This window comes from Oxyura jamaicensis, unplaced genomic scaffold (assembly GCF_011077185.1).
Source record: "Oxyura jamaicensis isolate SHBP4307 breed ruddy duck unplaced genomic scaffold, BPBGC_Ojam_1.0 oxyUn_random_OJ72666, whole genome shotgun sequence".
Taxonomy (NCBI): Eukaryota; Metazoa; Chordata; class Aves; order Anseriformes; family Anatidae; genus Oxyura; species Oxyura jamaicensis.
The window spans coordinates 32,525-49,751 of NW_023311174.1; the positions used below are offsets into that span (position 1 = coordinate 32,525).

General features: G+C 57.7%; 1 protein-coding gene across 6 annotated transcripts in view; it reads right to left on the reverse strand.

Annotated features, from left to right (window-relative positions):
- The window catches only part of ARHGAP39 (Rho GTPase activating protein 39), a 70,673-nt gene that overhangs the window by 29,585 nt on the left and 23,861 nt on the right, over positions 1 to 17,227 (reverse strand). The gene's annotated exons all lie outside the window — the stretch shown is intronic.

The window sequence follows — 17,227 nt, forward strand, 5'->3', positions numbered from 1 at the left end:
CCAGAAGCACCCAACTACACCCTGAAGTGCCCAACTACAACCCAAAGCGCCCAGCTACACCCCAAAGCACCCAACTACAAGCTGTACCACCCAATTACACCCCAAAGCACCCAACTCCACCCAGAAATGCCAACTCCACATGGACACGATGCTTCAGGCCAACGGCACCAGCACACCCAGCACAGTCCCCAGCCCTCGCAGTGGTTTTGGAGACCTGACCCCAGCCCGCCCCGGCAGAGCGAGGGCTCCTTGAAGCGCCCTGCTGCTCTCATCGCCCCGTCTCACCCCGCAGAGATCCCTGCTGTGGTCGAAAGATGACCGGGAACCCAAATCCGCACAGTTCCGCCGAGGGGACCGTTCCCACCTCATTCCCACCCCGAAAATAAAATAAATAATAATAATAACCTATGCCTTGTTGCTTTGGTTCTTTACCTCCAAGCAGCACAATTCGGTTCCTTATGCACATGGCACTCTACAGGAATGGTTTGCTTAAAATTTGCTTTACTTAACACACGTTTTACTTAAAACGTGTTTTACTTATTTTTTTTTTTTTCTTAAAATGTGTTTTACTTAAAATGTGTTTTACTTAAAATCTTTTTTTTTTTTTTTTTTTTCTTAAAATGCATTTTACTTAAAATTCGTTTTACTTGAAATTCGTTTTACTTGAAAATCGTTTCACCCCCCCAGGAGACAGTTCCTCGGTGCCAAACCCTGGACAGGCTGATGAGTGCCGGAGCAGCGCGGGCAGAGAACTGCTGAGCGTCAGCAGTAGCCGACCGCGGGCAGACAGCAGTGAGCAGAATATCAAAGCATTTAGAGAGAGGGTTCGTTCCCGCACCGGTGGGTTCAGTGCCGATGAATATTTTAACGAAAAGACATCATTGACCTGAAAGGTGTAACGCTTCCTCGCTAAGTGGCCTGGCAGAGGGAGGAGGAGAAAAATGGGGTTGGCCACGCAACGCATCTTGCTAGAGCAAAAATGCTTTGAGAGGGATGGGGTTAGCAAACTTTGGGGGCAGCAGCCCCAAAACGCCAGGAAACCTCGATCCCAGTCCTCCTGCATCCTGCTGATGTTGACCACGGTGATCGACGGTCCCTGGGTGAACCCCAAAAATAACTCCGGGTCCCTGCAGAGCGGCTGCTGTCGCTCATGGGGCAGGGAGGAGAAGGAATGCCGGTGTTGGGGCAGCCTCCACGGCTTTTGGGCAGCACTCGTGCTACAAAAACCAGGCTCAAGAAAGCACCAACAGAGCGAACTTCTGCACCAGGGCACCAGGGAACTCCGATTTAATTCTGAACTTTGGATCCGTGCACGATGGAGGCTGTAACTGGATTTTTTTCTTTGGTAGAAACCCAAATACTTGCATGGGTTGGACTGAAGCTGTGCCTGTTCCGGCTGATCCCTGCGGCTTCTTCCAGCCCTCACAGCACCGAGCCTGGGAGGTGGCAGCGCAGGAGCTGCCCCCCCTGTTCAGAGGATGCTCGGACCCAAATCACCGCATCCCCCCCTGCCAGGACCCCCCTGCTCGCCCCCCTCCCAGCGCTGTGCAGCCTCAGGATGCAAGCTGGAAAGGTGCCGAGCGCGGCGGGGAGGAAGCTCCTGGTGCAAAAACACGCTCCTTTGTTGTCCTGGCCAGCGATGCCTTCGGAGTGGCCTGCGTGAAACCCGGGGTTTTATTGATTTCCGTGCTAACGAGGCCAACGAAGCCTTATGGGTGTTGGAAATCGCCAACACAGCAGCCAGCGGGACAGCCTCGCCGCTGCCGGCCCCGCTCTGCTCCCCTGCCAAGTCCTGTCCAAAGGGACTTCTGTTGCTCTCTTCTGAATGACCAAATCTCAGACCCTGAACCGGCTGCGGGAGCTGCCCCGGGATGGACGCTCGTTAATTTCTGCCGACGGCCTTGCAGTGTCTCATCCTGCCTGGTCCTCGTGGCACCCTCCTGGCAGCCCCCCTAGCAGGGGACGCCGCACTGCCCACGGTCACTGGCTGGATTTCTGCCCGGATCCCCGTGAGCTGCAGGGCTCGGGGTATTTATACACTCCCGGACCAAAGCCAGGAGCTGCCGGAGTATCAGGTCGGACCCCGAGCCCCGATTTCCCCTGACGAAGCTGCTCTCCCATCCGTAGGGACGTGCCGGGCTCCCACCCTCGGCGCTGCCCTCGCTCTCCGATTACGCGGCACTGTGTGGTGAGTGCCGAGGGTGGGAGCGATCCCAAACGGATGCAGACTGATAAAAACCCCCAAAACCAACCATGGGGGATGCGCAGCCCACCACTGGCTGGGTCATTTGCAGCTCACCACGAGCTCGGGCTCCCATATAACCGTCTATCCTTATAACCATAAATCGGTTACACAGAAACTCTCGGAAACTCCCAGCTTTGGCACCTCGGGGATGGATCCCGAAAAACCCAAGGTGAGTTTTCCAGACCAGTCCTCTGGCCGCAATCCATAAACCAAAGACCCTTCCAACTTTTTGCATGTAGCCTCAAGTGCTTGCTGACTGCTCGCAGCATCCAAACCAGGTTTTTTTTTACACAAAGAGCCATTTGTGATCCACCCCAGTATGAAGGACGGAAAGGACCCATGGAAGAAAACCATGTAGGCAAGGTTCTGGGAATTTCAAGCTAATTTAAGAAATCGGGAGGAACAGAGAAGAACCACAATGGGTGCCAAGGATGTGATGGACGCAGAGCTCATTTGGGCTGCTGTTGAATGTTGGAGGCCACCACGAGGACGGGGATGCTCGGGGATGCTCAGGAGCTCCTAAATGGGAGCAGGTACAATCGCCAAGTAACCACGCCGGTAATCGTGGCCAAACGTGGTCGTGCTGTCACCAATCTGTCTCCAACAGCACCCAGGCTGTAGCGCGAAGCCTGTGCCAACTGGCCTGTCCCAGGGAAGGTCTCGGCCACCCTCCACTGCGAGCGGGACTCAGAGGAGTAAGAGCTGCAGATGCTCGCGGCGTTCGGTCTCTCCGCTCCCTGCCGCTCACCAAATCCATCCCGATCAGATGGAGAGCTCCAGGGGAAAACACGGAGCACGCCTCTCGTGCGGGTGTCAGAGCCTGTTGTACTCAAGGCTCGCCTTGGCCACGTTACGTTTATTAGATCGGAAGCCAGGCTGGGTTTAGAGCCAGACACGAGCTCGGTGGGCATGCCCTGGGGCCGGCAGGGCATTTGGGCACCGTGTTCTCCGGGATCTGCGGGCTCCTGGGGGCATCGCGCCCTTCCTGCTGTCACCCTGCATCTCGTGGGCACCCGGACAGAAATGTCCCCAGTTGCTGCTGGGAGGGAGCCAGCGCTCAGACCACGGCACACCGAGCCTCGCCGTGACGCGTCCCCAACACCCACCCAGCCTTCAGCTTCCCGGGGGGCTTCGAGCAGTGCTGGGGAGGTGCTGGGATGCCCAAACCCACCTGGACGTGGGGCTGGGCACCAGCTCGAGGGGGGGCCCGGGACAAGGTGGACACGGGGGTGCCTCCAACCTCAGCCGCTCTGTGATTCCGTGAAGGTCCCCAAGTGCAACCATCGACCTGAGCTACCGCATCCCATCACCAAACCGTGTCCCTCAGTGCCACAAAAAAAGATCCACATGGGACACTTCTCACAGATTTGCACTCCCATGGAAATTTCTCTTCCTGCTGAGCATGGCATAGCAAGTCCCCACGCCCACGTGCTCTCCATCCCCTCTGCCTACGGATTTTTGGGGGAGATTTGTCCAAAGAAGAGGGCTCGAGGCGTTCCTCGAGCTGTAGGACACCGAGCATAATACTTCCCGTGCCAACCCCTCCAAGCTCCTCGTGGCTCCATGAGATGCCGCCCAGCAAGTCAGCCTGGGAAAAATGATTTTCAGTTCAACAGAACCACATTTAAACCTTTAAACAAGCAGAACTTTTCCTCATCAACACTGGCCTGCTGCACCACCTGCCAGAGGAGAAGGGGTGTAGTGGTGGGACTCGGTGGGTGAGGCTGATGGCTGGACTTGATGATGATGACCGTGAAGGTCTTTTCCATCCTAGATCACTTGTTCTATGATACTAAGAGTGTTGAGGGTCCTTTTTCTGCTGCATGGGGGTCCTTGAAGGCATCTCAAGCCCCTTCCCCAGCCACCCGAAGCCTGGCGACAGCTCCGGTGCTCACACAGAAAACCGAAAAGTCGTCTCAAGGGAATTTGGCAGCGCACAACACGAGGCGGGATGGCGCGGATTTGCAACCCGGAGGTGATTTGCAATCTAAATTGCACCCCCCCGTGATTCCCAGCCCTGGCTGTGCCATGGAGGCAGATGTGCCCTGAGAAAGCTCCGGGGCCGCTCGCTCCCAGCCTGCCCGATGGCAAAGCCGAGCCATGCCGGAGTGATTTTGCATAGGGCTGAGCCTCCCGGCTCTCTGCCACGGCTCCTGCTGGCTCCTTCCCTCTCTGGTAGCTGGAGAAAGCTATCGGGATCACCTGGAACGCTGCTTTTAAATACTGGCATTACAATCACTACGGGAACCGTGGAGACTTCGCACGAGCCTTTGCCTCTTTACGAGGTCTGCTCAAGCAACAAAGGGCCAGGAAAACGGAATCCGTCTTCCCTTATCGTGGGCGAGCTCCAAGGAGCAGCTCGTAGGATGTGCGAGGAGCAAAGCCCAGCTCGTTGGAGCGCGGCTGCCGAGGCCCACGGCCTGCCGTGTCCATCGAGGCAAACGGTGACCGCGACGGACACGTCTCCATCCCTCGAGGCAAACGGTGACCACCAAACGTGCCACCACGTCCCCACCGTGAGCCGGCTCTGCCAGGGATGCCCAGGAGCTGAGACCTGCTGGAGCCCCTCCGCCTCCCTCCCAGGCCGCAGGCGATGCCAAACGCGTGGCCCGGTGGGGAGACGGGAGCAGGAAGCGTCCACTTCTATCTTTTCCCCGTTCCCATAGAAACCAAGCTAAAATGGAGACGGTAAAAGAAAATCAAGGCTTCCATCAAGGAATCCACCAGGAACTGGCGTGTGCACGCGTCAGGTGCGGGGAACGGCTGGGGGATAAACAGGGGAGAAAAAAAGCAACCAGAAATAAAGCCAGGGGAGAAGGACTCGGCTCAAACAGGGGGGGGCGTTCCCGCACCGAAGTCTTTCTTTGTCGGGCATAAAGCTGAATTAATAAGCTACGTCAAACTGAGATGTCGGGGGGCGGGGGGAAGCTTGAAAACTCCATGGAATGAACAGCGGGGAGATGGTTTCCAGTCTCGAGTTTGGGGCCTTGTGGTAACTTGCTTAGAGCCCGTCGGGGTCCTGGAGGAATCGGGTCGGGAAGGGGGCTCAAGGGTCAGCGACACCTGGCAAGGACGGGGCAGGACGTGGGCAACCCCATGGGGCAGCCCCGCGGGGAAGAGCTTGCATCTAGGGTGGACGTGGGGCCAGCACCAGGAGGGGACGGCACTGTCCCCAAGGGCAGAAAGAAGCCAGCACGGCCGCGAAGGGGACCGGGAGCCCTTCGTTCATTTTCTCAGGACGCGTTTTTGTCGGTCGTCTGGCGGGGGGTTTAAGAGGCAACTGAAGGAAATCACTTCTCGTAGCACGCAATCAAACCGCGGAATGTATTAAGCGGCGGAGCCAAACAACACAAACGGGTTCAAAAGAGAACGCGAGGAGCTCGAGGAGGACGGGCCCGCGGGGGTGGCTGTGAAATCGGACACCCAGCCGCGGCCGGCACGGCGGGGTCCTGCTTCGCCCCCTGAATTTCACCGAATTCGCCTAATTGGAGAGGGCCTCTGGGACCACCAGGCCCAACCCAGGTGGATCCCTGTTCCCGGGGAGGTCTAGGCAGAGGCACGGAGCTCTCGGACCTCCACCCCAGTGCCCATTTCGTGCCGATGACTTTGGTGTCATTGCATCGCTTCTGGCCTAGAGGACGCGGGGACGCGGCACTGGCTTCAAAGGGCGGCTTTGGAAAGCGGATCGGGCGGCTCCGATGTCCTCCCCTCTTATCAGACCTCTGGCGAGGGCGGATGCTCCCAATCCGAACTTCACAGCGCGAGCCCGGGCTATGCGTTATCTCCTTTAGCCCCCCCTCGAAAGTGGAGAAAGCTGCCGGGAAGCTGATAACGCGAACAGGCGGCGATGAGTCGAGTGCCTGCATAAAAGGAGCTCCGTGAGGGATGCTGAGCCAGCCGAGGGTGCCAGGTCATGAGCAAGGAGGGGGAAGAGCAGACGCAGCCCCCTCAGGAAGGGGATAAGGAGAACATGGAGCTGGGGCACACACAGTGCCTGCCCGGGCACCCAGGGGTGCAGGCGGCGTGCGCCTCGGAGGTGGCTCGGGCCGTGCACCGAAAGTGAGGGCAGCAGAGGTCGGAGGCTCCTTCGGGTCCCCCCTGCTCCATCAGGGACCCCCCAGGTGGTGCCCAGCCCCATGTCCACACGGGTTTGGAGATCCCCAAGGAGGACCCCCCAGCCAGGAGGACCCGGCATGGTTTTATTTCAATCTCTACACGTGTTCCTGGCCAGACCAGACATCTCACGCATCATCCACGCAGCTCCTCAGGGGACACAGGACGGATTCGGCCCAAGCAGAGCTGGGTTTTTGGGGGTGTCTCTCCCCAAGGGACCGAGGGGGGAAGCTGCAGCTCCTGCAGGCAGCGCAGCAGATGGCTGCACCGTGGGGACGGGTCTCTGGGGACGGGTGGCAGCTTCGTCTCTGCTGGCGCCGCGAGCGCGCGCCCGCCCCGAGTCGGGTCGAGACGTTCGCACGGCTCCGGTGTCAGCGTTGTGCTCACAAACCCGAGTTTTCAGCCCCGAAGTTTCTAAAAATTAAACCGACCGAAGAAGATCACCCGAGCACGGGGACTTGCCAGCGCTGGCTCTGATGCTGCTTAAAGAGGAAAAAAAAGTCTTATTTTGCTTTTCCGATTGAAATCTTCAGAGGAAAGATGATGAATGCGTTATTAATAGTAATAATCTCCCTGCAATATTGGAAGTGGGAAACATTGAGAGGAATGCTTTGAACCTTACGCTATCAGCCAGAAGCCCACGGACATGCAAGAACCTGTCGCAATCCCACAAGAAATCAGGAGCGAGAAACTTCCCCCTGCCCCCAAAACCTCTGTGGGAAGGGAATTCTCTGAATCTCAGGATCCTCCGAATCCCATCGCCTCAATTCCCAGCGCTGGAAAACGAGCACATCCGAGGCCCTGCATCAGCATCCCGAAAGGGGACTGACCGCTTTTAGGGGAAAAACAGCTTTTAGAGGAAAAAAAAAAAGCAGAATTATGGGCAGGGGAAGAGCTCTGGGCCTGGCAGCTGGCCCCGTGCTGGCGGGGCGGCGAGGGAGCGGAGCAGGCGCGGATTCCAGAGCGGTCGCAGCTGCCGAATCCCAGCCCTCCTAGCCAAGTGTGCGGGGCGCTCCTCGCGCCGACTGCTGCTTTATATTTTAATTATTTTGACTCCTTGAGTAAGAAAAACCTCATTTCGGTGCCGCTGTGACTTCAAGCCGACCTAATCTCGAAGGACGAGGACTTAAGTTACTGCTTCAGAAAGCAAACGAGGTGAAGCCCGGATGGGGACGAGCCGAGCGCGGAGCGGAAGCCCCTAAATACGCACCCCGATGGATTTGATCTGTGGTCCCCGTGCCGAGCTGGCCCTTTCCCGTGTGCTCCATGCAGGCATCGTGGGGAGGAGAGGAAGCTTCTGGCCTCTGAAATATTTAGGAACTAGCGGGGGCCAGGCGAGCGCGGCGCTGGGGGCTTTTCTGCCTAGGACCCTGCCCTAAGCCACGCATGAGCCCTGCGGCGGCAGCTGCTCCCCAGCAGGTGATGCGCCCCGTTTTGGGGCCAAAAGCGGCCACCTGTCCGGCTCCAGACGCGGTTTCATTTCCCATCGTGGCTGGGTTGGGGTCGGGGGGGGGGGGGAAGAAGCAGCACAGACCCCGTTTAACCCTTTCTGCTGCCGCACGTCCTGCTGATGCAGAGCTCAGCCCGAAAAATCCCCGGGACGCCGGGAGCAATTAGAGGCTGTAAGACAAGATGACCTTTCCCGGCGGCACGGGGAGATTGCCAGCGAGCGCCGGCTCCCACCGAAATATCAGATAACCTCTCGGTGCTGCGCTGGGAGGCAGAGGACGCTTGGAAGCCGTCCTCCCCCCTCTTCCCGACGGCGACGGGGTGGGATTTGTAGGACCTGCAGATAACGCTGTAAGACGCGGGGCGCTCGGTGCTTCAGAGCGCCGAGATGCTAGCCCTGGGCAGAAATCTAGACAGCAATCTAATTTAGAAAAGAAAAACAAAAAACAAAACAAAACAAAAACACACACACACAAAAAAACACACACAAAAAAACCACACACAGAAATGAAAAAAAAAAAAAAAAAACAAACTTGGCAGAGCAGCAGGAAGCCTGCTGCAGGCAGGCGGACACAGCACAAAGCCCCCCACCCTTTGCAGAAATCCAAGAGCCGCGCACCGGGTGGGATCCTGCTGCCCCCCCACCCACCAGGACGCGCAGAGGAAAGCGAAACGCCTGCATTGCTCCTCCGAGCCCAGCCCGGCACGCAGAGAGGGACGAGGACGGAGGGGAAACGCCTGCTGCCCGCGCCGACACCCGGCCATATGCCGCGCGATGACAAATCCCTCCGGTAGCACGCCGCGTGCCCGGGCGCGGGATCCGATCGCTCGGCACAGTTGGTGCGAAATCTGCCACTCAATCTGCCAGCGAGACTCAGAAGGGAGATAAAGGAGCAAATCCGCCCTCCCCCAGTCCCCAGACGCATCCCGATGGGTCCCGGCCACCACCACCCGTGGAGCCCCCAGCCCCCAGCACGACCCCTCGTCTCCCTAGGGACCAATCCTGCCCCGATGCGTTGCATTTCCAGTGCTAGGTCTACGTAAAGGGGCCCAGAGGCGCCTCCAACCTCAACTATCCCGGGATTGCGGGGTGCCTACGGGAGGGAAGGCGGGCACTGGGCAGAGGCAACGACACCACGTGCTCCTGCTCGAAAACAGACTTGTTATTTCTTATACGATAACAGCACGTAAGCAAAGCAGTTCAACTTAAAATTTACCTGTTTGGAAGAAAAAAAAAAAGGGAACTACGAAGTCCTGGATCCCTACCTCCAGCACGTGTGCCTCCTCATCCCCTATCACAAAGCTCCCGTATGAGATAATAAATGATACTACCAGTGGAAAATTATTGTGTTACTTCTACCGCACGGCCAGCAGCAAGGCTGCCCTTCTGCACCAGATTTCTCATTTTTTTTAATATTTTTATTTATTTTATTTTATTTTATTTATTTATTTATTTTTTACCATCCTGGCACCAAATCCCGGCGCTCCTCCACAAGGCACGCTACCCAAACGCGCCCCAGCAGCGCAGCCGAAGGCTTCCCCCCGGTGCCCTTGGGCGCGACGACAAAGTCAATCTTTACGAGGCGCGCGCAGCGAAGCCCGTGAGCAAAATTGCCTTCTGCCCCCGCTCTCCCGGGGGAAAAGCGGCTGACCTGAAGGAGAAAGCGAACGGCGGCAAGACAGGGCTAACCAACCTTGAAACTTAAAAAATGGAATGCCAGAAATAAAAGCATTTTTTTGTTTTTTTTTGGTCAGTCTGGGATTGTAACTTGGGCGTTTTACCTTGAGAGAGAAAGCAGGGATGGCAATGAACTTGTCACCTACCAGGGCGACTTCTCTACACAAATGGCATCAGTGGGGTGATGTAAAATGCTCTGCCCATCCTTGGCACGAGCTCTGCAGAAGGAAAGCTGCACGGAGGGCAAAACCCTGAAAAAAAAAAGTGAGTAATGTCCCCTGAGAGTGACTTGGCAGGTGCGAGAGCATTTGCTGCCTCCAGAGCCTCCGCTGGCAGCAGCAGCAGATTCCGGACGGCCCTACAAGCTTGGCGTCCCCGCTACGCGTCTCAGATTTGTACCGCGGGGGGTTCCCGGAGCCCCCAGGCAGCAGGAGGTCCCTCTGTGAGAGGGGAAGGAAACCTCTACGTCCCTGATGGTGCAAGGAAAAGGAGGAGGAAATTTCAGAGGAGGATGCAGCAAGTCTTCTGGAACTGGGGTTACCAGGAGAATCGCGTGCATCTTCTGAGAAATCAGTAGATAAATAAATAAAGAACCCCCCAAGGGGAAGGAACAAGCTCCTCTCAAGTCCTTGGTCTGGGTGGGAGATGGAAAGAGTCTAGTGCAGGAGCCACGGCCTGATGTCTCCTTCCCGATTTCACCACATTGGAGGCTGGAAGATCTCTGGAGGTCACTGGGGCCAACTTCCCTTCCTCCCTTGGGTGCAGGTGTCCTTGAAGTGATCCTGTTCAGGGCCTTTCCAGTGCTGAAATCTCTGTGGATGGGGTCTTGGAACCGCTCCAGGTGACCACACTTGGGTGATCCCTCCATCAGACCCCACCACGAGGCCCCACCACAGTGCATGCCTCTCACCCTTCCCGTGCCACATCCAGGGGCGAGCCTGGCGCTCTCTTCTCCCCATAAGGGAGGGGAAGGTGGCCGCTAGATCCGCTCCTGGCCCCTTCCCCACACCATGAAATCCAGCTCTCACCAAGGGCCGCCATTAACATGATGCCCCCCATGCCAACACACCAAGGCCAAGGTTCTCTGCTAGGCCGAATCCTCGGCGGCCAGGGCGGCGTGCCCGCAATTACCGGGCTGCAGCACCAGTGCAGGGGCAAAACTCCAATCTTCGGCATTTTCCAGAGCCTAGTCCTCCATGTGGAAGCCAAACCTCCGAGATCTTGCCCCAAAACCTTATCGCTTTTCTGCTCTGGGTGCTGCAGCACGCGGGAAGCCCAACAGAAGGCGAGTGGCTCCAGCCTCGTGCCTACGCCTTCCTTCCTGTTCCACCGAGCACTTTGTGGGTAAAAACCCCGTTTTGGGGGATTACGGCTCTGCTACCCCCAGCCAGCAGAGCAGCCCAGAGCCATCTGTGGAGGTTTCGCCTTCGTCCTGTTCAGCAGGGCGGCCTGAACCGATCCAACAGGCCACGTAAAAGCATTCAGCGCTTGGCAGCTCAAGGACCGCCACGTTCCGGAGGCCTGGCCGCGTTATTTCCAGCCGGGGAACAGCGCAGAAACCTGCCATTAAATCCCCTCCTCCGGGGCCCGAAGGTGGGCCGTGCACCGCGACGATTTGCCGGCAGCCTCACGCTGCCTCCAAAATGACAGACCGCGGGCGCCTCGCTTTGTTCTCCTCCTCCCCCAGGTTCCGGGAGAGCCAGGCACGGAAAGAAAAGAGCGCCGCGTGCTAATTCGGTGCTGAAACAAAGGCAAAAGGGCCTCGAACCTCGCAGCTTCTGCATGGAGCTGGAGCTGCTCAGGGCGTTCAGCACGCTGCCAGCCCTGCCTGCTGCCGGGCTCAGAATCACAGAATTGTAGGGGTTGGAAGGGTCCCCAAGGGATTGTTGGGTCCAAACCCTCTGCCAAAGCACTGACAGGCCTTCTCCGTACGATCCCGACCGAGGCTGATGCCTAGAACCCCCAAAATCAGGGCCACCGCTACCCGTGCCGTGCGTGGCAGCGAGTCCTGCCCTGATAACACATCCTGGGGCTCCTCGTGCTCCTGCTGGGGCTGCCCTAACACGAGAACGGCCCTCGGTTTGCTTCGGTGGTGGCTGGCATCTGGGAGACGCTGCCTGCTTCCCGGAGGGGTCTGCAGCACTCGGTGGGCAGCATTTAAAAAAAAAAAAACAACAACAAAAAAAAACCCACACTGCAAAAGACTTTAATTAAAGGGTTTACAAAGGGTTTACACACTTACGAAATACAAAACCTAAACCTAAAACCACCAAAGGGCTATAAACGTGCTACTCGAATGATGGCTGTCGTCATCCTTGGTGGGCCCCGACTTTGCTACGGCGAGGTTTCGGATATGAGCGGCCCCCGTGGCAGGGCACGTTATCGTGTCAGCCATTAGCGATAACAGTGTTTAATTGCCTTAATCCACTTAATAACACATTTCGCTAAAATTAGCCAGATAAATTGCTCCGATAGCGCGACTCGAGCCGAGCTGCGCTCGGATTCCTGGTATTTAACCTACTTCTCCGGGTGGCTGGGTTCATCCCAACGCGAAGCATAGCAACCCGGGGCGGGGAGGCGGAGGAATGCTCCTCCTGCAGCATCTGCACGTCCCGAAGGCTGCTGCCAACATTCCCCGGCCACCGACAACTGGGCTGGTTCCTCGCAGGGACAACAGGAGGAGCACGGCGGCACGGCGAGGTTCATCTGCTGGGAGCGGGCCGAGCCCGGTGAGGTGCCCCTCGGACAGAGCGTGTGGGCTTCGTTTCCAGCAGGAAAAACACTCCAGCACTGGCTTTGTGTTTGCCGGTGAAGGATCCTGAAGCACGTGGCGTGGGGGTGGGCCAGACCCCCCCAAAAGACCCCCAGCACCCCTCACTGGGGCACTCCCAAGGCCGCTTGCCTCCCGGTCGGGGTCACTCCATGGTCTGACCCCGCAGGAATTGGGTGCAGATTGCAGGATCAGAGAATGGCCAAGGTTGGAGGCACCTCTGGGTCCCCCCACCCCATCAAGCCCCCCCAGCCGTGCCCAGCCTCACCCCGGGCAGGTTTGGGGAGCCCCCAGGAGGAGCCCCCAGCCCCTGGTCCCGGTGCCAGGGCTCTGGCACCTGCCTGGTCCCGAAGTGCTGCCCGGGGGCCAGGGGGAGCCTCCAGTCCAGCCGGAGGCTGGAGCTTCCCATCCACCTTTCCTTCAGCATTGCACAGATGGGGGGTGACAAAAAACCAAGCAGGAAACCTGGCTTCAGTCTTCACCGCTTCTCGCAGGCGCCGTATCTGACCAGGACCAGGTCCTGCCGCCTCCTCGCGCTGCCTCGCAGGGCTCCCCACACCATTTACGCCCCATTTATTCCCCCCCCCCCCCCCCGGCCCCCCCGTTTGAGTTCAGCTCTTCTGCAGTCGCGCAGCAGCGTCGCACACCACCACACGAGGACGTTTTGGAAAGATCTCTCTAACACAGCACAGAACAGAGTCCCAGACCGAGTTTTACCTCAGGCTCCTCACTGGGAAATCAGTCCCGTGCCCTTCCCTGCAGCTCCTTTTTCAGACATCCCACGGGAAGGCAGCTCTTCTTGGCTGCTGTGCCCAATTTTTTGGCTACTGCCTCTGGTTAAGTGTGGATGTGGCCCTGCCTCGGCCCAGATGGCACAAACCTGCTGTTGGGTGGTGGCACCTGAGCACCCCATCCCTGCACCCACACCCCAGTGCCCAGAAGGACGACGGGGAGCACACGCGAGCCGTGCACGACCCGGCAGCACCCTGAGCTAGACGGAGCTGCCCCCATGACGATGGGCAAGGGAACGGCAGCTGGAGGTGTGCTTGCTTTAATTGTGCTGCAAAAATAACTGCATCCAGCCACCAGCTGCCACAGAGGCACACACAGAGGATGGAGAACGAGGGGTTTGAATAAATGATGGGGAAAAAAATATCTTGCATAGAGATGCAGACTGATACAATTTCCCACTTGATATGAAAAGCCGTTTCTCCCAGGCAGAAAGAGAGTGGAAGGAACTGTCCCACCTCCTAATGGAGCATTTTTCATGCTCATGTTCAAGCAAGGGGCCTGGCGAGGCCGCCGAGGCTGTGCCTGGAGGTTCCCAAAGAAGCACTGAGGGTAAGGGGCTGTGGAAAGCCTGACCTGTCTTGGGAAGGAGCCTCCGAGCGATACGGCGTGGTAGCGCGTTACTGCAGCCGGCTCTTCCAGAGCCACCTCTGGAGCCTTTGGATCACGGGATACCGCGTCGTGTCGCGGTCTCTCGGTGCTGTTCTAATCCCCAGCCTCCTGCAACTTCGTTACGCAACTGCATGCAAATTGCTTCCCTTCTAAGCCCCGCTCCCCTCTGCGCTTTGTGGTTTTGCTGCTGCAGAGGAAGGCGGGCAGCGCACCGAGACCTGACCCGGCGCCTCTCAGCGGCACGGCACCGGGAAGCCCGGTCGCCCCGGTGTCCAGCCCCGGCACGCCACACATCCTGCCAAATTAACCCAAAACGCCAGCGGACCTTACGCTTGCAGCACCTCAGCATGCTCAGGGCGTGCACGTTTATTATCACAAAGCGTTGAATTCCTCCTGGTTGTGTCAGGGGGCAGCAAGCGCCTGCAGGAGGGAGCGGAGGCTGGCGGTGCTCGCGCCCCTGCGTGACCCACCGCTGGCCGCAGCGGGGATGCGGAGCACAGGTCTCGAAGCAGCTTTCAGTACCCAAGGGAGCTGAAGCATTTTTGCCGGGGGCTCTTGGCAGGAAGGGAGCACAAACCCTTCCCACGAAGGTCGTGCGGCTCCCTGGATCCGAGGGGTTCTCGCCTCGGGGAGAAAACGCGTCTCGCCCGGTACCACAGCTCACTGCAGAGCAGCATTTTTATGGAGATGCAGCTAAGGAGGAGGTAATCAAGTATGCTTGAGAACAAACCCGTCTCCAAGCCTCCCAAGGCTTCATTTGGGGCTTTTTAGGTTATTCACCCCCCAGGCTGCGTGTTCCGCGTGGGCACCACGCGTGTGTCAGAGGACGGACACAAACCAGGAACTCCTGGAGGAGATGCTGGCAGATCCACAGATGGGTTGGAAGGGACCTCACAGCCCATCAAATTCCAAATGTCCATAGGCAGGGACACTTCCTACCAGACCAAAAGCCCCCATAGTTGCCCAAAGCCCCATCCAGCCTGGCCTTGAGCACCTCCAGGGATGGGGCATCCACGGCTCCTCTGGGCAACCTGGGCCAGGGCCTCACCGCCCTCTGAGTGAAGAATTCATTTCATTCTGTTTGGTGCCGCTTTCTGCAGCTCTAAAGGTTCTCAGGGCACTTTGGCCCACCTGCACAAAGCCAAATCTGTCCTCAGAGCCTCGGGAAGTCAGCGCACCCCAACAGAAAGACAACACCTGAGTGCTGGGGTTCCCCCAACTTGCTGCATCGCTGCAGGCACGCCAACCCTCGTGGTATGAGTGCTGGAGTCCGAGCACTGGGACCAGGGAGGTGCTTGGGGAACCCACCCAGACGTGGGGCTGGGCACCAGCTGGGGGGCCCTGATGGGGCAGGGGGGGACGAGATGTCCCCAGAGGTGCCTCCAGCTTCAACCATTCTAGGACTCTGTTCCCCAAGTCCTACAGCGAAGCCACGATCCTGCGTGTCGCGGTGCCATGCCCAGTACCAGACTCAAGTCTGTCTCGTTCCTCCCAGCGCTGCAGGAGAAGAAACTGGGTTACCCAGATCTCGAAGGAAAACGGCTAGCAGCTGCCAGAGAAATCAATATTTTAAAAAGCGATCTCGTGCTACAGCTCAGAACTTGTCTTAGTCCTTTTGGATGATGTAGGCCCTTCCACTTCCCTGAACTACTTCCAACTTCGAAACAGAAATTCTGCGGCTTAAAGGGCTTTTCTTAGGAAAGTATTTCTTCTGTGTTAGAATTTGCTAATGGAAAGCTTGGGAAAAAACCTCACCTGACCTTCACCCAAAAGAATTTGAGCCCAATTTCTAGTTCGAATGCTCTAGCCTCAATACTTGGATGTGATTGTCTCAGCTGAGCTGAGAGCCGTGGGCACCGGGCACCCATTAGCCACGGGCACCTCAATGCCGGCAACCTGTGCGCCCTCCAAGCCATAAAGTCATGAGATGTCCCCACCGGGTCCCCCCAGGTCCTGCCACCAGCAGGGACAACTCACCAAGGAAGCCGGGTCCAGTTGGTTCCCTTGATTAGTCGCCACTTCAATCCTCAGCGTTGCAACAATATCAGATCAGCTTCCCCGACAGATGCCAGACCACTGGCGTCCACATGACCCACACTCAATCTCCTGCTCACGGATGATGTGGTACCACTAAATCACAGAATCGTTAGGGTTGGAAAAGCCCTCCAAGATCATCTGTTTCAGCCATCACCCTACCTCCAATGTCACCCACTAAACCATGTCCCCAAGCGCCACGTCCAACCGTTCCTTGAACACCCCCAGGGACGGTGATGCCACCACCTCCCTGGGCAACCCGTCCCAGCGCTCTTTCTTTATGAGTGTCCTCTGCCAGCCAACAGGTTGTCCTTCCCCAAGCACCAGGTTTCCAGAGCAGCCACCCAGACCTTCCTGCCTGGCTTTTTAATACATCACTGACATTTACCTAGGTCTGATTCCCTCCATTTCCAAGACTCACTGCAAAAATGATGGTCTGGAGGTCTGATTCCTACCGTTATTTGCCAAAAATTATTGACTTTTTCATTACGCTCGCCCAAACTTTGCCTTCTGTTTCCATTTTCCAACCACCACCAGCTGAAATGAAACTGGGCGGAAGCTGAGCTCTCCTGCCTGACCAACGAGCACATCCTTGGCATCAGATAATGGGCCCGCACTGCGGCTGAGAACAGGCTTTGGACACGCCGGGAAGCCACGAAGCCAGCTCCTCGTCAGCAATTTCTCCCTGAGTGGCTCTCCTGAGTCACTATCTAATTGATAACTCCGTCCTATCATTTCTCCCTTCTCCTTCATCACTGCCTCTACCCCTGTAATTACCACGGCTATTTCTCTCCCAGGCTGTCTTTAATTGTTTTTAAGGCTCGGGGAGAGAAAGCTGTGACATTTTCCTGTTCCAACCGTCCTCCCTGAAGCCCAGCCCGACGCAGGAGAGCGCGCCGGCACCGCGCGCCGGGTCGGCCACCAAATTCCACCAGCCCTCTGCCTCCCGTGCCTACGCAACCACCGCTCGGTCCCTGCCCCGTTTCCCATCGGCAGGAAGCCTGCTGGGATTCCCAGGGACTAGCAGGGTAATTAATCCGTCATTTGGATACCCTAAGGATAGCGAGACGCCTCCGGGACGCAACCACGGAGCCTCTCGCCCCGTGTGCCGGGGACGGAGCCGGCGGCTCACTCGGCACCGGTTCTCACGCAAGCAGAGGGGCTCACCCACAAATCTTTGGGATCCTGTCCCATCCCCACACGTGGCTGGGGATATTTGGAGCCAGAACCCCGGCGGTTTGCCAAGCACCCGACTTCCCCCTTCCCAGTCCCGGCTACGGATCTGTCGCAATTCCAGAGGCAACCGCTACCCCCGGGGGAACGATGGGGGTGGTTTGAACTCGCCTGGCAGAGCCAGCTACCCAGGGAAGGTGCGCCCGGCTCCCAGAGGAGGTTTTTTATTTTTTTTTTATGATATTATTATTGTTGTTTATTTTAAAGGAGGGGGAATTTCGCTCCCTGCCTCTCGCTGCCTCCCATGCGCAGCTCCTGCTCTCGCCGCCCCCAGACTCCCACCGGGGAGCAGGGGCGGAGGCGG